The 20,860-nt window shown below is 39.9% G+C and overlaps 1 protein-coding gene across 35 annotated transcripts in view; it reads right to left on the reverse strand.

Annotated features, from left to right (window-relative positions):
* The window catches only part of TPK1 (thiamin pyrophosphokinase 1), a 327,683-nt gene that overhangs the window by 141,481 nt on the left and 165,342 nt on the right, over window positions 1-20,860 (reverse strand). Inside the window, exon 1 of one of the 35 annotated variants that reach the window (XM_083822044.1) lies at window positions 13,558-13,580. The exons of the other annotated variants lie outside the window; for them this stretch is intronic. The gene's annotated coding sequence lies outside the window, so the exon portion shown is untranslated. Of the gene's footprint in view, window positions 1-13,557; window positions 13,581-20,860 lie in introns of those variants that run through there. 35 annotated transcript variants of the gene reach the window in all.

The following is a 20,860-nucleotide window of genomic DNA, read 5'->3' on the forward strand; positions in this document are numbered from 1 at the left end:
TAGGTTTCTCTTAATAGGATATTGCTTTCCTTTAAATAGCAACAGTGCTTTTCTGAAGCCTAACAATGGCATTTCTAGCGCTCTGTACAGATAGCTAAGGTTCCTGGCAAAGGGCAGCTAAGCCACTACAACACATACAGACATTACAGAAGGCACTACGCTGTCACCTTCTTGTGCTAAGAGGATCTATTCAGAACCCATTCCACTAACTATTCTGCAAGCTGTGATAAATCCATTGGATAGGTAATATTTTATGTCCACCTCATGATTGCTCCCAGTCTGATCTCTATCAATGCTCTAGTGTATGCCTGAAGTGAATTACCCTGAACAATATCTATATAAAAGATCAGATCCCATGATCTTCCCCTACATGACTGAGAGCAGAATTTGTCCTTGTACATCTGTTGTTGACAAAGGGCAATGGAGCATTCCGGGGTCGTTCATAATTCAAGGTGCAAACTAAAGCTAAAGTGCAAAGAGCTGCAACTTGTTTGCAAGAACTGAATACAGCAAAAAAGCAGACTGGACTGAACATATTGCCCCTAAAAGACATTGTCCTAAGGTATGAATGCAAGTGTTAAAGAGAGTTGGGTGCACACATGAAGGTGGAGTGGCCTAACAGAGTATCTGGGACATGCAAGGAAGCAAGACCAGCCATTTCCCTGACAGCTGCATATACAAAACATGAGGCTGTGGAGCACCCTGCTGTGCTTTGAGCTTCCCGTCAATTATACAGGTTAACATGACTGCTGTAGGAACCTGACCTAATAGAGTCATTAATACCAACACTCAGGACATGCAAGCATGATATTAAATTTCCGTAAAGTCCTATTCTAACACACAATCACATCTGGAAACTTCTTTTCCACTTCCCTTCATTCTCGCTGGCCTTTATTTTAAACTACTGCTGTTAGAAAGAAAAGAAAAAAAGATATCAACACCTACTTCTGCATTTTGATCAGAGATCTAAAAAACACTTGCAACTTCAAGAAACTGTGAGAAGAGACATCAGAAGATCACTAGGGCTTTATGTGCACTTTTTTTTTTTTTTTTTTTAGCTTATGCAATTCTTCCACATACATTATTTTGACTGAACCTTGCCTGAACTGTAAGTAGTTGGCTTTCCCCAACTACCTGGCTGACAGCTAGGTAGGTTATGTCTACACTGAGCAGGTGCAGAACAGCCCTATGAACAAATCCAGACCTTACCCTATGACTCAAAAACCTCTCCCTGCAAGACATTTTCAAGCAATGATGAACATCAGTGACTGCCCTTTAATCCGTCCTGTTAAAGGTTTATCAGACATTTCTGAAGGTTTGAGGTCACTAGGAAAGAAAACACTTCCTTAATGTTTTCCAGGGCTGGATTTTCTGAAGATGATTAATGTACTGACATCATAAAATATGGAGATTAAACAAATGTTTTCAGTAATCCTGTCCATCTTTCTAGAGAGAAAGTTTTTCTATAGTATCCTCTCAAGTGCTGTGTCCACCTTTATAAAAATATTCTTCAAGTCCTTCAAGTCTCAGAGATTTTACTTCTTTCCGTCAGAAAAACGTACCACACTGCAACAGAAACAGACAGATGTTTCTCCTGATATTTGCTAAATGGACTCTTACTCAGACAAATCGCCCCTTGCATATAGGCATTATATATTGATATATCCCTAGTCCCAGTCAATGCCAGTATCTCTGTAACTCTTTCCCAGTCTATCTTTAAATTCCTGTTTCAAAATCCCTAGCATCCAGCCAAAGAAAACACAAAAGGAAAGCCAATACGCAAGCATTACACAGAGAGCAGCCTTCCTCTGCTGACAGAAGGCATTACAGCTGCTCATTTTTTTGCACGAACCCATTGTGCTTTTACTTACATAATGGGACTGCAGTCCTGTGCCTGAATTTGACCACGAAAATTACTTGTGATGAGAGGCTTTGCTTTTTAAGCTGCAACTCGTACCCTAAATACCAACACATTCCAGTACATTCAGACACTTAATAGTTTTCTCTTAAGCAAAATCTCCAACGCCTTTCATTTCACGTCTGCCTAATTATGAGTTGTCCACCCATGGCATCTGGAGGTAACGCCCTACTTTCACTATTCATTGTGAATTAGTCATCTCTTCTCCAGTCTTCAGTATTATAAGTCCCATCCAAAAGGTTTGGAAAGCAACTGTCTTGCGATCAAGAAACCGAGACAAATAAGGATTCAGTCACTGGTGCTGCCATGGAAATCGTGTATGATCTGGGCAAGCCATCAGCGCGCAGCTATATAGTCATGTCGAGGCACTCAGCAGTTCCCGTTTGCTGTGGGTGTTAGGCTTTGGTTTTGGCCTCTCTCTCAGTCCCATCACCATGAAACACTTTTGCTTCTCCTATATTCAAATTCTTAAAATGCATACTTTCTTCACCTTGACTTTTACAAAAAAAGAAGTTCGTATAAAAAGGTGTCAATCATCATCAACTCTGCATCCTCATTTTAGTCATCACAGAAACTTTTGCTTCCTTTGGAAATTCAAAAACTAAGCACTCTAGAATTACGTGCCGCATCAAGTAAAAATAAAAATACCACAGAGGAAGTACGCAACTCACTTCTTTTTTCATTTGAATGAATCACATTGGAGATCCACACTGGAAATATTTTTTTAGAGCAGATTTAAAGCAAAAGCTGTTTTTTTTTTCTCCCAATAAAATTATTTTATTACTAAGTAAAATAAGACAGTTTCTTAATTTTCTTCATGTAACCTTAAAGAACCACGGTTGCACTTCCAACTATTTCATGTCAAGTCAGTACTTATATTCCCCACATACTGTTTCCAACTTTTCTGTGCACATAATGCAAATGAAATGCGAAGCTGCAGCTTTCAACTATATCGTTTTTTTGAATGTGACAGCTAACTACTAAAATTGGTATCCGAATGCAGGGCAGTGGAACGTAAAATACATTGTTTTAAATGGATTAACTGAAACAAATAAACAAACAACCAAACCTAAAACCACTTTGATCACTTCATTCAAATTGTTGTAAAGCACATAAAGGATTTTGCTAGATTGTCAGAATGTAAGTAGGAAATAACTAATGCAGACTTAGGTAAGAATACACCATAAAGTAAAGACTTTCTGTTCAGTACTTTTTGCAAAATACCATATAACACCTTTTCTGGCAGTAAGAGCAATTTCCTTCACTCTTAGCAAGCTCAGCCAAAATTTTGCTAATATTAAACTTCAGACAGTGTTATAGCACCAGACATTTTAATTAACTACTTATTTTTCCCAAATAATTTGGCTGAGTGAACAGAGCTCATTTTAAAAAGAGCTAAGATTATCATGTGCAAGAAGAAATACAGTCCCTCATTCTAGAAGAATTAGGAGGTCATCGTAAATAACATCTGCACGCTTACTGTAAATCATTTTGGTGGCAGAAGGTACTGCCATGCAGTCTGATCAACATTATCAACGAAGCACAGCCAATTATTTTGATATGTTTGTATGACAGATTGCTGTTATTAGTCAACATTAGGATGTTTGATGTAGTTGCATAGGGCTGCCATTCCCTAAACTTCTTTTGTACACAGAATCACACACAGAGAATCATAGAATCATAGGCTGGCTTGGGTTGGAAGGGCCCTTAAAGACCACCCAGTTCCAACCCCCTGCCACGGGCAGGGACACCTGCCACCAGACCAGGTTGCCCAAAGCCCCATCCAACCTGGCCTTGAACACCTGCAGGGATGGGGCAGCCACAGCTTCTATAGGCAACCTGTGCCAGGGCCTCACCACCCTCTGAGTGAAGAATTTATTCCAAATAGCTAATCTAAATCTCCCCTTTTTTAGTTTAAATCCATTAATCCCTGTCCTATCCCTACACTCTTTGAGGAAGAGTCCCTCCCTAGCCTTTCTGTAGGCCCCCTTTAGAAACTGGCAGGCCGCTCTAATGCCTTCCTGGGGCCTTCTCTTCTCCAGGCTGAACAACTACAATTCCCTCAGCCTGTTCTCACAGGAGAGGTGCTCCAGAAAAAAAAAAGCGTTTCTGCAAAAATTAAATTTAGGTGAGAAACAAGGGCTTTCTTTCACTCGTATCATGTAACGTTCAACTTCAAGCCACAATTTCACTTAATTGCAAGCAATCTGTAACAAGTTTTGAAATCTATACAACTTAGGCTGTGTCATACCATTTTCATTTTCCATCATCAGCATCTGCAACCAGAACTCAAACAACATTTATTCTTTTCATGATGCAACACTGAACCAAGCTTCCCCTTCCTGCTGACCTGGAATAGCCAAAAGCAAGATTTCCCTATCCTTCAGGAAAACAGTCCATTTTCTTGAAATGACCAGGCACAGTTGCTTTATCTACAGACCAGCACCAAGGGGCTGCAGTAATTCTAGTCATGGTCCTGTCACTGCTGTTGCATCAATTCTGGTGCAAATTAGAGAGTTTCCAATCTGGGCAACAGGTAAACTCCACAATCCTTGAAAGACCTTCTTAGATTTGCAGGCCCAACAACTATGTTTTGAGTGATCCAGCTGTTTTTTTTCTGTAGGCACGGAAGATGAGAAACGAAGTGTACAGAAAAAAATTGGGAGGCAATAAGCAGAAAACAGAAACATATGCTACAAGACACTGCTGCGTAGGCTGCCCTAGGGTTGGCAAACCAGAGGACATATCTGTGAAAATGTGAAGGCAGAAGTAGAGTCTCAAACACTAAAGCTGGATTTCTTATTGAGATTTGTGTCACTGCACATTCATCTTCCATTTCATTTTCCATGGTATCTCATATGTTTTGAGTAAATAAATGAATTACTGCCCCCTGATACTTGTTTTTACATATCCCATTTATCCAATGCCAATCACTGTTGTGAACAGCCTGTCTCTGAGAAGGCAGATGTGGTGCCCGCCTCTCATCCAAATATTTTTTCCATTAAAAGCAATGCACCTAATAGCTACTCAATACTGAATTCCCTTATCACTCTGAAAACCTCCAGTAACTCAAACAGAAATTAATCATCTGAGAGGATATTCCTGCTGCACCACCCAGATCTCACTTTTCACTCTTCCATTCCAAATATTACGTTTCCCACATTTTAACTCACTAACCACTGTCACAGATTTCTAGCTCAGAAGCAAAGTAAAGACAGTGTAAAACATAAATCGTGAGGAAAGTAGCAACCCATGTACTTCTTCCCCATGCTCCCAACAGTGGCCTTTCCCTATTCAGTAGTGATCCATTCCCATTCTGCACAAACCTTTTGCTCAAAAGGCTACTTTGGATAGGACCCATTGTTTCAGCAACTTAGCCCCATAGCCAAGCTGGTGCAAAGGTCAGCCCCTTTATAGGGCAACCACACCCCAAAATACAACAGACCATCGCTGCAGTGAAAGTCATGCTCTGCCCCAACATGCAGCTGAACGTGACCCCTCCAGCACCCCTTCCAAGTTCTTGCTCTGGCCCTACATGGCCCAAGGAGCAGCCAGGGTAAGGGGTTCCTCTGCTACCAACAGCAGGAGAGCCACTCATCCATTTCAGAGGTCAGCTCTGAAACAAACACAGGTTTTTAATATTTGGAAGATGTCTCCACCCTCAGAGACCTTGCATTATCAGGAGAAACAACCAGATGGAGTTGACTGAGCCAGATTAGCACAGTACTGAATTTGTTAATCATGGTACAGGAAAAGCAAAGAAAAAAAAAAAAAGAAAAGAACTGACATGCATAAAGATACACTCTACCTAACCCCTGAGGATCTCCTTTACTCTAATTTTCCTAGTGACTGTGAAAGAAGATGAGTTCATGAGCTAACTTTCAACTGAATGGTCTGAGCCCATGACCTGAGAAACGATACAGGGAACACGAGAGTCCCTGGCCACTGTCTGAACACCTCTGACAAGGCACCTTGATTTGGGATAACAAAGCCTTCACCTGAGCAAGGAACCAGGCCCACTGATCGATCTTTTCAAACCAGAGCGAGGGATGAGAGGAGATGCAGGGAAGAAAATGATGTAAACATATGGGGCTCCCTGGTATGGTGGCACTACAAATGATAAATAACAATAACATCAGTCATTTCTAGATTAAGTGCAGGGATGTACAATGAAATCAATAAACCAAAAGGGACAAGAGAAGCAAAGTATTCAGAAATACCTGGGCATGGATCAACAAGTTAATAAATCGGCCTAGCAATGTTGTACAAAGGTTCCTCGCAAAGTATCCCCGACAAACTGAATCTGTATTATCCCATCTCCTGTAACTGCACTTTGTCCCTAAACTGACATCATCCCTTCCTCTGTTACTGATTTATCTTGAGCCATCCCTCTGTACAGCAATGCAAAATAGTGCTAGCGGGATTAAATCAAGGTACCTGCTTTTCAGTAAGCTATTACCAAAGCTCTAGGGAGAATAAATACTGTCAGTTTGATTGCACCACGGTGCTTACAAAGATGCCTTTTTTGGCTGAAAAGTTAATCACAGAAGACTTTATTACTTTGTATACTAGAGAATGATAAAGACGACTAGTGGAATAATTACATTATATTATAATTTCACACAGTAACCCGTTGTCAAGGGCATGGAAATGCTCTGGAAGTACTTTGAATTCAAAATATGCTGTATATTACTCAAAGGACTGTCAAGGCTTTCCTGTATTGATGACTCCACGTCTACAACCCATCAGCACACCATGACTACGGCCCAGACACACACGCATTGCTACCTCCACGCCAGCTCTGTGCAGAGCTGCAGCAGGCACCTTTGCATCAAGTTCTCAGACTGGGGAGCACTGCTGGTCACACTGCAGATGCACTCAGGTCAGTCAGAACAAGGACGTTCCAGGGGACACCTAATCAGCTTGATCTCAAAGCTGAGACCAAAGCCTCTGCTAAAAGGGGAGGGCTGGGAAGAAGACAAAAAAGGAGAGAAGGCAAGGAATATTGCCAGTGACTGGGGGACATCCACCTGCAAAATGATCTGGAATCATTTTATCAGGGAAACTCACCACATTCAGTTGAGGAAGGAGCTGTTACTGCATTCAGGCAGGAAACAGCACACACACTGGAACCTATAGCCAACATCTACTCATATTTAATGGTAAGAATATCAAGTGATTTTCAGTTTAAATAGCTAACTGTCCTTAGACCCACATGAATTCCTCAGACCAGCTGTTGACCGGGGCCTTTACATTGCTATACACAAGGGCCATACAACTTTCATGAATTTAGCTGGGAGAAGTAAGCCTAACAGTCTGCAGTACAATCAGAAACCAGAGACATCAGACAATTATTTCTGGAATCACCACAGGAAAGAGGTGTTCTATCTGATTGAGCAAAAATTAAAAATAAAAATAAAATAAATAAATAAAGACTTATTTAATTTTATCTCTAATTCTTCCTAAAACTCTACACTCACGTATCATCTCCTGTCTTAGGTAAAGGAAATGCATTCCCTCTTTATTTTATTTTTATTTCAACAGTACCTGTCAAAAGGGAAAAATAAATAATAAATAGCAATAAAATATCAGTCACAATGACAGGCTTGTAACCCACTCCATAACCACAAACTGGACATTTAGTGTGGAAGCTGCTTGGCACAGAAGGACGCATGAAGAGGCAGATAAAAATCTGCATCTGTCTACAGCAAAGATGCATCTCCACTTCACTACATTTCAAGTACAATGCCTTCAGGATACACACACAGACTACTCAGAATAATGGATCTGTAGACTGCCCTGCATGATGGATTTTCTGAATTTCTTACTTAAAATCTGCATGAAACATGGTGACAGGTTTGTATGGAGGTCAAACTGGAGATTTCATTTGAGAATTCTGTTTGCACTTTTTGCAGTTCAAAAGCACAAAGGTTTGAAGTTCCAAAGGTCTGAAGTTTCAAGTATGCACACGTACATACTTGAATATATCCGACTTAAGGGAAAATATATTCAGCATACATTGTGTGAACATGTGGCCAGCCTAAACATCCAGCCAGGCTGGCATATCTGATAATTATACGCATATAGTCAGGTAAAAGTGCTTGGCCTGTGAACTGAGGTGAATGGAGCCAACCTGTGAAAAATCTAAGAAGAGCTTTTGAAATCCACCCTAAATTCAGCTCAGACCAATTAGGTCTGAAGGACTCAGGAAATAGAGACAAGCATTTTTTAGAGGTTTTCTTAACTCAGCAACGAAAAGGAAAGACAGCAGTAGTTCTTGGACTGTCTGTATGCTAAATCCACATGCATGTTTCACTGTAAGTCACTTATCTGAATTAGTAAATTTAGTTAAGCGAAAATTGGATTTCAACTCTGCAAGCATGAAGATTCTGTTTTCCACAAAAAATCCAGTATTACCTCTCACAATGCACATATTAGCAGTTACACAAATGCAAGTCAATTAATGAAAAAATACAGTTAGTTTAAAAAAATAAATTCAAAGAATAATTAAGAATCATTCAGAATAATTAAGAATCATTAAGATCATCTGTTCCAACTGTCCCCCTACCACCAATATCACCCATTAAACCATGTCCCTAAGCACCACATCCAACCTTTCCTTGAACACCCCCAGGGACAGTGACTCCACCACCTCCCTGGGCTACCTGTTCCAGTGCCTGACTACTCCTCCTGAGAAGAAACATCTCCTAATTTCTAACCTAAACCTGCCCTGGTGCAGCTTGAGGCCATTCCCTCTAGTCCTATCACTAGTTACCTGTGAGAAGAGGCCGATCCCCAGCTCCCCACACCTTCCTTTCAGGTACCTGTAGAGAGCAGTAAGGTCTCCCCTGAGCCTCCTCTTCTCCAGACTAAACAACCCCAGCTCCCTCAGCCGCTCCTCACAGGACTTGTGTTCCTGGCCCTTCACCAGCTTCATAGCCCTTCTCTGGGCACGCACCAGGGCCTCGATGTCCTTCTTGTAGTGAGGGGCCCAAAGCTGAACACAGTACTCAAGGTGCAGCCTCACCAGAGCAGAGTACAGGGGGACGACCACCCCCCTGCTCCTGCTGGCTACACTATTCCTGATACAAGCCAGGATGCTGTTGGCCTTCTTGGCCACTTGGGCACACTGCCAGCTCATGTTCAGGCGAGCATCAATCAGCACCCTCAGATCCTTTTCCTCTGCACAGCTTTCGAGACACTCTGCCCCAAGCCTGTAGTGTTGCATGGGGTTGTTTTGGCCGAAGTGCAGGACCCGGCACTTAGCCATGTTGAACCTCATCCCATTGGCCTCTGCCCATCGATCCAACCTGTCCAGGTCCCTCTGCAGGGCCTCCCTACCCTCAGGCAGATCAACACTTCCCCCCAACTTGGTGTCAGTTACAAACTTGCCGAGGGTGCACTCAATTCTCTCATCCAAATCATCAATAAAGATATTAAAGAGGATGAGCCCCAGCACTGACCCCTGGGGAATACCATCATGACCGGTTGCCAGCTAGATTTCACTCTGTTCACCACCACTCTCTGGGCCTGGCCATCCAGCTGGCTTTTAACCCAACAAAGCGTGTACCTGTCCAAGCCATGGGTTGCCAGCTTCTCCAGGAGAATACTGTGGGAGACCGTGTCAAAAGCCTTGCTGAGGTCTAGGTAGACTACATCAACAGCCTTTCCCTCATCTACCCAGTCATAGAAGAAGATGAGGTTGGTCAGTCAGGACTTGCCTTTCATGGACCCGTGCTGGCCTGATCCCTGGGTCGTCCTGCTTATGCTGTGTGATTGCATTCAAAATGACCTGTTCCATCACCTTTCCTGGCACCAAGGTCAGGCTGACAGGCTGGTAGTTCCCTAGACCCTCCTTATGACCCTTCTTACAGATGGGTGTCACATTAGCAAGTCTCCAGTCATCCACAACCTCTCCAAGTGACCATGACCACTGATAGATGATGGAAAGCAGCTTGCCAATCACATCCACTAGCTCCCTCAGCACCCTCAGGTGGCTCCCATCTGGCCCCATGGACTTGTGACTGTCCAGGCAGAGTAGCAGGTCTCTAACTGTTTCCACCTGAATCACAGGGGGTTTATTTTGTTCCCTGTCTCAGACTTTTCCCAGGCCAAATTTCAAATTCCAAGGATATTAATCCATAAATAAGATCTAAGTTGAAATAAACATTTAGGAAATATGGTTGTGCTCTATTATTTCTAGGTTTTAAGTGTCATCTTACTACCTTATCTAGAAATCAACACCAAGCGTTCTATCAAATTCTGGGGAAAAAATCCCAGAACGGTATTTGTAGCCATAATGAACTTAATTTTCCAATATCAAAAAAGGAATGTTGGTATCAACATTCAAATTAAGTCTATTCTCATAATACATAACAAGATTTAATTTATCAATTGTCAAATTATCCAATAAAGTCATTAAGATGAAATACATGCTCCCTCTACAACAGATGCAAATCATATCAGGTCATATTAAATGGGCTATTAAAAACATGTGGATGAATACTAGCCCAATGATTGTAAAATCTGCTTTTGCTTCTACAGCAAAGATATTTACTGTTTTGTATTAAAGGGGTTTAAAAAACCACCCAAGAAACAAAAAACAATCCCCTGCATTGTTTATATTTAATGATTAGTATTGCAACTGGTAAACTAGATGCCTGGATTCTGTCTTTTAGGCTCAAGCTGGCTTCAGGAAGGTCACAAAAGCGTCTAAAGTGATGATCCAAAAATGAAAACAAAAATTATCTTCTAAAAGTTTCTTTTTCAGTAAGGAAGTCTGGAGTTTGGAGTTTTTGACCTTCTAAGCAGTGTTTTTGCTGATCAGTTCCTCTGTCCTCGGCTGGTCCTCCTCCTCTTGCATACTTCACACTTGCTCTTAATTTCCTTTCTGTGTTCACATGGTTGTACTTGAAGTCTTTCTTGTTTTTCAGCTTTTGTTTATGAACCAGTACCAGGCAGAAGTTCTTTCAGATAAAGGGGGTGGAAATCTGCCTTCTTATCACTTAGTGCATAAGCTCCTATGCAGATGGCCTGTTCTCAATTTTTTGAGGCTTTCCCATTTTGAAATACAATTATATAAGATTAAAAAAAAAAAAAGGGCAAACTAGAGCACAGACGTCACAGACTTTCTGTTCATCTCCACAGCTCACAATTCAACTTCCGATCATCCTACCCAATGCTATTTTTGGACTCCAAATCTACCAGAAAATGTTTTACTGTCTACCAAAACTACACTGAAAATACAATACTTCTTGTCTCTTCAGTGACACGTGCTGAAAAAGTATCTACCATCCACCATTCAGGTATACCTGGGTTTTACTATTTAGTACAATTAAAAAAATACTATTTTCTCCCCTCATGCCCATAAATGTGAACCCAGATCAGCTGGTTTTGTTCATAACTTTATTATAAATAAAGTTATTTTACATTAACCTTTATTTTTTATTTCTGCTATTCCCGATCAGTGCATGCCTTGTAATATTTCTACACCATATTTGACTGCCAATTCATGATATTTCTGGTAAAGCAATGAAAATCTATTTGCATACCAATGAAAATTGTTTTAGTTCTTCTGTTTTGCTGTCAAGGTTCTTGTACATTAGTGTGTAGTATCTCAGTTACTCCTCGCTGACCTTATCCGATTTTCTAGCTGGGTTACATACTTTGTCCAACTACAGCTCCAGTCCACATTAAATTGTACTTCTTCCCTCCGTTCCACACTCTAACCCCCAGTTGTGTCTTTATCCTTTACTAAATAAGGCAATCTTAAATGCTATGGAGACACAGATAAGCTTATCTAACCACATTTTGCATTTAAAAATGAACTGATTTACTGGACACATGTGGTTGAACTCAGTAGCTAGAGATAATATTGATCGTTTCTCATCACCAAGCCCTTCTGCACTTTATGAATAGTACTTCTCATCATCTCATACCTCATTTTTATTCATACACTGAAGGAGAAAATAAACCATTCTACTTTTTTCAAACCTAAGCATTGAACTGAAGTCAAATGACTATAATAAAATAATAATAGAAGAAATCTTTAGCTGTACAGTACAGACCCCTATCAAAAGCTTCTTTATCTTACTCTAGCTCCGAGTTCAGCCACTGATGTGGATAGATATGTCTGTTCCCTTAAACTTTCAGTAGCTAATATTTGTAAAATCTTTATTTAGTTTGAATTATTTCAAACAGAATCAAGGAATTTGGCAACAAGCGTCACAATTTTCATTTTAATTAGGCTTACTTTAGGCTTACTTTTCAAAAGAAATATATACATTTAGTAAAATACAAATACTGTGTTTGTATCTTTCAAACACACACATATAAATATAAATATCTATATATATATACACATATAAACATACAAATAGCACAAACATGCATATTTGCGCTATAATAGCACATATAGATATTTGTGCTACCTACTTTGTTCATAAGTCAGACAAAACTGACAGTGAGAAAGGCTCAGGTGCTGTCATTTCAGACAAGTGAATCATTTGGAAGTAGGGAGGACTGGGATGGTTTGCTACGGGAAGAAATTAAGGATCTACTGACAGATAAACAGAATAGGAAGCTACTGTTGCTTACATTTCCTTCTGTGCAACTTCTTTGAAAGTGAATTTAATGAAGTGAGAGCCACTGTAAACATCAGTAAGATGATTTATGTACTGTTTATCTTTACAAGTTTTTGTGGTATTTATCGAAACAAATCAGATTTATGTGAACTCTTCAAAGCATCTTGAGTTGCCACAAAAATGTACATCACATAAAGCGATGAATAGTGCTCTGTAAGAAACCTTAAACTTTTTATACTATTTCCTTCCCTAATCTAACCATACATTTTACATTGGCCTCTTTCCTGCTCCACCATTTTCCTCCTGCTGCAGGGAGTTCTGAGCTATTCCAAGGCATCTATAAGCTGTCAACCCCTACCTACATTTTTCACATTTTATAAAACCAAGTTCAAGAAGAACCTGTCAAAAACGTCAAATGCAATTATTCCCTTTCTCATATCACTTCATTTCCCTACCTATGCATCTACTTGAGCTTCAGGTCTGCATTTACAAAAAAATGTTACACAGAGCTGTCCTGTATTTTGTACAGGAGGACATGATCACAGGAGAATCACCTACTTTAACTCTCAAATGTCTTGTAATCTCTGTACCTTCTGATAGGATGTTCCTGTTCAAAATGTTGAAAGCCTTACCATTGCCGCTGTCTTAACTGAGTTGAAAACTTTGCAAATTCATCAGTTTCTTTTCTTTATTAACGGTAGGAGACAAACCAAGCTATTATCATAGCTTTTTTACCTCTCTCCGCAGATGGTTACCTTGCTCAGGACCCAGCCTAACCACTCCGTTGCCATCAACAACAGAGCCACCATCAGTTTGGAAGGGGATGGGACTTCCCACCAGGCCACAGGCTGGCCATGCCTCCTGTAAATTGTATGACATCACACATTCTTTGGACACTCTTTACAAGCCTGGTGCCAAGGACTACCACCAAAGCTGTATTCACAGCCTTCAGTCAACCAGAACAAATCAGTTGTTTCTGACTTACAAGTGTTCAAAAAGACTTCCTGGTGAAGAAAGGAGCTTCTTTTACATTTAAGGCATAGCTTTGACTCTTACCTATTTAAGATACTGAGCCTCTGAAATTTTCCAAAGCCTCTCACTGAGTGGCTCTCAGAGCTAGAAGGATGCTCTTCTGCAGAAGGGGAGAAAAGGAGAAAGAGAGTGAGTCTGGCCACAGCCAGCTATTTCCTTTATTGAGGGGAAACAGTTTTAGATAAGAGAAAAATACGTAGAAATGGTAAAATTGGAGGAGAGAGCTATCTCCCTTGGCTGACTGTTTCTAACTCTAGCCTCTCCTTGGACAGTGGGAACGGCTCTGTGGCAGCTGGTCTCTACTCATGTGCCTGGGGGTGCAAGCTGCAACCAGGGCAGTACACGGAGGTTGGCACAAGGACTGAAGCACATAGAGCAGTCTAAACTTGGCAATTAAAAGCAGGATTCATGCTTCAATCCAAAACTGCCCGGAGTCAGGAGGAAGGGGCTTGTCCAAACACTCAAAAAACTGCAAAAAAACATTTGAAAATTTCTCCAATCCCTTTTCCAAGATCAAGCCAAACATATTTTATCACAGCTGCTGTAGCATATGAAAATTGACTGTTGTTGTTTACAAAACAACAACAAACAAACAAAAAACTTGCAACATCCTGCCCCTCAGACCAAATTACAGTTGCTCAAGGCCCAGTGGGAGCTGAGCTCTTTTGGAACAGTAATGGAGCTTTTGCCACAGAACAACGCTCCAAGGAGTTTCAGAATCCCTCCATCATCTCTCCCATTTCAACTGATCAATGGGAGAATAAAATGGGAGTTGAACTGTGAGATTCCCAGTTTCCTGACAGCATGTGCCCCACTTCCAGTCCAGGATATGCTCAAGATATTGAGCACACAATCTTATCAAAGAGAGGATTTTCTGAATCGCTCTAAAGACCTGCCAACACATCCATCCGCGTAAGCAACTGTCGATGCCAGATCAGAAATGCACTTCTGCTTGTATGTCAAGTCTTGATGAGTACATTTATCGGCTCTTGAAACCTGTGATAAATAAAGGATACAGAGCATTTTCTGATGCCTGAGGAGATGTTCTCACTACTGTCCCCGTTACAACTTCCACCAGGAAACTGTAGTAGTAAATAGTCCCAAGAGATGCACCCATGCTTGATTTGAAGAAAGAAAGGTTATGGTCCTGCTGTGAGCACTGCTATCCTGTTGAGGCAAAGGCTGACCTATTATCTCTCAGAAGTATTTTGAGGTGGGATTCCCGTAAGTAGCCAGTGGATGCACAGAAAGGGTATAGTACCACAACGACCATTTACAAGACACTATCCCTTCCCTCTGTCCAAAGTAAATATTGCAAACCCAGTCCTAGAAGTAAAGGAGTGTCAGCTGGGGCAGTAATGTATAGGAATCCAGTGCAACTATCAGCCTGCTGAAAACCCTAAGATGCCTCTAACAGCCAGGTCTCCAATTTTGACTTCTTCCTACAAATACCACTTCAACAGTAATTAAAATATGAAGTACCTAAGGCACTGAAGTATAGTAACTTCTTTCTTTTTTAGTGTATGTTGAAATACTAGGTGGTGAACAAAACAAATGGAGGGCTTTTACAAGCAGCATCTGCACACTGATATGTCAAAAAGATTCTGGCTTTCAAATGCTAGAAATAAATGGAACTGGGTCACAATAAGCAATCATATCCCACGTTTAATCCCTGCTCTGTTCTCTGAAGGTGTCCTCCCACTGCTGAGCTTAAAAAGAGGAAGGTCTTTTCAGCTCTTAATAGAAGGCTTCTCTTGAAGGCTACATTTTTCTCAATTAAATAAAAATCTGGTAATGTTAACCAGCAATTTATGGTAAAATGCCAATTCCTTACCTGAAGGACTATCATCAATTAAGTGCAAAGTAAATACTTACTAAATTAGTTGTTTCAATTGGATTAATAGTTGCTTAGACACGTTGTACATATCAGCAGCAGTTGCTGCAGAATTTGGACAAAAGAGTCTTAACACCTGCAAATTTACTCTATGTTCCAGCTTCTGTTGCAGTTATTTAGGCTTTAAGCTCCTTACATGATTTGGGTCTAAAACATTTTCTATTCTTCACCTGATGAAACTCCCATCAAAGTCAAGGAGGGAATAAGCATAGGTGCTTCTGTTTTAATTTGTCTTCAAATAAAAACATCTGAAGTCAATAACAATAAATAAATACATAAATAAATAAATAAATAAATAAAACATGTACTGCTTCTTAATAAATTGAAAACATTAGCTTAAGATTAGGGAAAAAAAAAAGTTTTCCATGCATGTATACTTATCACATTCACTTCTTCATGGCTGCAAAGATATGGCAGAAATAATTTATTTGCTGATATATCAGGGAATTTTTTCTATTTCAACCCAGTTCTCTTTCCCTTGCTCTGCTATTACCTTTATATTTCTCTCTTAATGTGCTTCCCCTTTTCAAATTTTTTTAAGACTCCCTGCCTTTTTCTCAGTTTCCATTCCTTATTTTACTCTCCCCTGAGGTTTCCTTATTCTCTCTTAATTCATTTCACCACATAGGGGACTGTTTCCATCCCTAATTATACCTCTAAATCTATTTGATTTGAAGAACTTTTATTTATTTTTTATTCAAAGACTATCACAGCTTCTTCAAACGAAGGAATCTGACAATGCATCAGAACACAGACTAACTCACACTGGTCCTGAGACTTGCTGGATTTCAGCTAAGTTTCCTGCAGAGTCAGCTTATCAAACCTTGATCCAACCCGTCTTTGTTGGACTCTGCTAAGCACGCTCAAGGAATAGAGCAGAACTGAAACAGAAAACCAGAGCTTCAAATGCTTAGTGATGGCTGCAAAAACAGCAAGAATGGGCTCTTGCTGCTGAAGAATATTAGACTCAGGAAACACAGGACAGAAAAATAAGAGAAGAATAGACGAGAAAGATAAGTAGGAGAAATATTCCAATTTGCAGAGCTTTCCCCACCCGTTTGTAGTTAAGATTATCAGAACTTTGTTTCTTTCATTCCCCTCTCCCCCTCAATTTCAAATAAAATTTCCTCCTGGTATATGTGAATGCAACTTTTATCATCCTAAACCATTTCTCAGTGCAGCTATAAAAACAAGTGTTGTAATTTGCAATTTTTTGACTAAATCAAAATCCAGTAAGGAAAAATAACTGCTCCAAAATCTGCACGTAAGCCTTCCTGCTGCGCTCTACCTCTGCTTTGGTCCATGTCAAAACTCAAAATAAACTTACAATTCCATGGTTAATTAATTAATAAAAGCAAGTTCAAATTTGGCAGCCTTAGCTAATCCTTCATTTCACTGACAAGCAACAAAAGCCTTTTATCTTCTCTACCTTAACAACAAACATCATTTTATCTGTCTTGTTCATTTATAAGCTTGTATAGCACTCATTTATCTGCGTGAACACAAACAGACCAAACAACCTTCTTGTGTCTGGATTATCATCCTTGAGGTTTTGTAATTGTATTGCACTAAGTGAAGTGTAAGCACCATGAGGGCAATTTATGGTAAATACATAGCAGCCCTGAACCATGTATGCCAATCTATATTGCCTTTTATGTTCATGGTTGTGTCAAAGATGAAGAAGAGAGGTTTATAGCAGCCTTGGCAAATCTCTCTCTTGATTTTGGGGGCTAGGGAGAAGGACTCTGCATAGTCTATGCATCTCTTTTAAAGCAGGGGAATGCACTCACCACAATGCTTGCTACAGGTCCCTGAAATCACATCAGAAGATATCCTTCTCATCCTTTTCTGCAGCCTACCAGCAAACCTTCCTACTTCAAAATGAGCAACAGACTTCACGTTCTCTCACTCCTCACCTTCTGAAATGAGAGCTACCTGTTCTTTGACAAGATGCACAATAGAAACATTCACAGAGGATGCCAAGCTTCTTAAAATCCTTAAGAATTGTGGAATCAGGATTTTGGGGATCCTTTCCTTGGCTAATGACCACATATGTGTTGCTCTGCTTTTGCTAGTTAATGGGCTCCCCTGCAACAGAATCAAGCTTACAAATCCCATGGAGCATTTGGGCTGAGCTTGGAGTTTGCAGCAACATTTGATGAGCTGCAAGGTTCTTGGTTCTGCACCACTTTTGGAAACTGTTCTAATTAGCAGTCCACAGGCATGGGGCACTGAGCTTTGCACTCCAGGAACAATTTGATCTTAAATTCTCTAGAAGGAAAAAATGGATGTTAAAATCCTACGTACATCTAAAAAGGCCTATCATCTGAGTTCTCAACTGCTAATACCACATTAAAGCTGTCTCTTTTGTCTGAAGAGGCTTAATCACAAAATACCTCTGTTCAATTTCCTTCTCCAGATCAAACTGTCATTGTTTAAAACACTTTTTTTTTTTGTTTTTGTTCTATGCATGGGAAATGAAGTTAATTCAATACTTTTTTTTGTTGTTTTTTATCTTTTCTCTTATTTTCTCCATCACAGACTGACAGGTAAGAGTAATGAGTTCTTTCAGAGATTAACACCAGCTTAATTTTTTAAGATTCTTGGAAGTAACTCAAATGTCTAACGCATTACAGGTTCTCTCCTTTCCCCCCCTCAGGCCATAACCAATGTGAGGGAGAAATAAATCTCATACTACAACACAGTATGAAAATGAAATTGGATGCAAGACTAAAATACCACCAGCATCATTTTTGTTACACGATGCATTGTTTTCTTACATATTCTACTGTCAGGCAGTTGAGGTTCAGCTAAAGCACTTGTGAGAACAAAGAAAACAACTTGTAACTTGCAAACTGGTATTTAGCTCCCAAGCAAAGGACACACAAACTAACTCTCTAGCACTCCCCCCAAAAAAAAATTAAAATTAAAAAAGGGAGAGGAGAGAACTTGGTCACCTTGCATTCTCAATCATACTGGATAAATTAAGGTCTAACTCAGGTCCTACTACAAATACACAGTGGCTCTCAATGACCTCCTAACTAGCTGAATCTCAGCAGTATTAATTTGACCTTACAAAACAAGTAGGACTTAACTGTTTATTCAGGTTCAAAAGGGTTTATATGCAAAACTAGTTTCTAACACAAAGAACGTATTTTATTTAAAAATATGCAAGACTAACACTGAATTTGTTTCTTTCACAAATCTCATTTGTATTTAAACAGGTGTATTATCTTCTGTAAACTGCTATCTTGGTGGAATTTTAAACATTGAAATTAGGAATTGGACAAAGATTTTTCTTAGTTTTATTTTTTACCCAGCACACAAGAACAGCACAATGCAAGCCCTGAGTCCTGAAATCCTTCACTTTACAGAAGATCCATTTCAACGGGACTTCCCAGCATGTAATTGTACTTGTATTAGCTCAGCAGGACAGAAAACAGGCTGAACAAAATTTCCAGCCAGTCTATGTAATGCCACAGTGGTTTAGCTGTGCACATACACCTACATACCTATAGGAACTCTCAGTACAGTCATACAGATACCAACAGAACAGGAGAGAAAAAGGTGGTTAAAACATGTTCATCCACTCTTTAGCACAACATAAAAAATCAGCAGAATCAAACTTGACTAACAAAAGTCAAACTCAAAACCAAAATAAAATCTAGGTGACATTGTCTATAAACACTTAAACTGGGGAATGTATTGCCACAGCTTTTTATGGATTCTTTCAGTCTTCTCTTCACAGTTTGAAGAAAAGTGTGTAATTTGGGGGGCAATCATTATGGAGCTATTAAGTACTAAGATGCCACTCTGACTTAGGAAATCTTTAAGCCATATATTACTAGAAGGTGAAAAAGTGTATCAAAGCAGCATCACTGTGCAGATATATGCTTTCAAAAGTATCCCATACTGGCACAGCCAAGACCAGACGCTGGTGAATGACCCTCTGGTCTCACCTAGTGTGACTGTCTGTCATGTTCACCTTTACGAAGTGCCACTGAGCTCAGCATCTCCTACAAATTTATGACATTTCTGGAACATTATGATATGACTTTCATTTGGCATGAATAAAAAATCCACATAACCCAAATCACCCACACAACTCGCTTGAAAATGCGATCTTGACAAGACCTCTGAAATATTATTCAGGAATGGAACCATTTTATGATAGCTCTGCTGAATAATTACATGACAAAGACATACAGAAAACGTCTAGTCCAAAATCCTAAACTCCATACACAATTTGAACTATTAATAATAGGATCATCACAGCCCTATAAATCTTTTTAACCTGATGAACCTATATCTATGTTAAGACACTGAGGCTCTTTCAATTAATAGCAGAAGAACATTAGAAAAAATAAAAAATACAACATATAACGTGGTTATACAGACCATTCATTTTTCAGTAAGCTAGGTGTGTTTGGTTATTGTTGGAGTTACTTGGTAGCTGTGTTTCAATGACCTGACAGGTAGCTAATTCCTTCTAAAAGCTTAGAAGTTAATAACTCTCAAATAAATTGCAGAAGAGCTTGTGCCTGTGGTTTGGAAAGCGCTGTCATGCAGGTGACAGGGCTATGATGGAAAGGAACTGCAGTTTTCTCATGTGCCAACTGAGACTTTTCTACTGCCTTTCTCCTGACCATACAGTAACATAGAACTGTTTTTGAGGGAAAACTACATAGTGCAAACTCTCTAAACGCTAGTTTCTCCACTGCATGTTGGAGATAAGAAGTGGGATGGGATATGAGGTTCCTCAGGAAGCGAGAGGACAGCATTATGAGTAATAACTGCAGTTAGCAGGGGTGCTGCATCTACACAGTTAAATTGGAGATAGGGGAGTGCAGCAAGAACACTTTCCCACCACCAACCTCAGTGCCTGTAGCACTGTGACAGAGGGTGGAAAACCATTCAGAAGATCGTGTGTGTGTGACAGGTCCTATTTTGCTAGACCAGTCTGTTAGTCTCACTCTCCAGAGCAAAGCCTATGGGACCAGACCATCAAAAAGAGCTTTTCAGCAACTTAGAACTAAGGTGCACAACCGGAGATGCTTGAAATAAAGTCCAAGTGGCATTGGACACCCTCAACATGTTAGAAGCTCCATGAGGTAGGCACAGCATTTTTTATAATTATGTCAGAGATGTCTTCAGCAGGATATATAAAAGCAGGGATTGCTTGAAAGCTGAAGTGGTGATTGTCAGATAGGTATAGCCCGTTCAACAGCAAGACAGAACTGTTTCAGATCCACCCGCACAATTTTTACAGCTCTTCCTGAAGGTATAAAACCTCTCACAAATTAATCAGGTTCTAAAATGAAACATGATTTCTTAGAAAACTGTTCAATGTAACAAAAATGCTTTGAGTCAAATTTCTCAATATTAAAAGTTCCATCCTGCATTAAAATTTACTTTTAGAAAACATTTAAAATG

This window comes from Anser anser, assembly GCF_964211835.1.
Source record: "Anser anser genome assembly, chromosome: 2".
Classification (NCBI taxonomy): Eukaryota; Metazoa; Chordata; class Aves; order Anseriformes; family Anatidae; genus Anser; species Anser anser.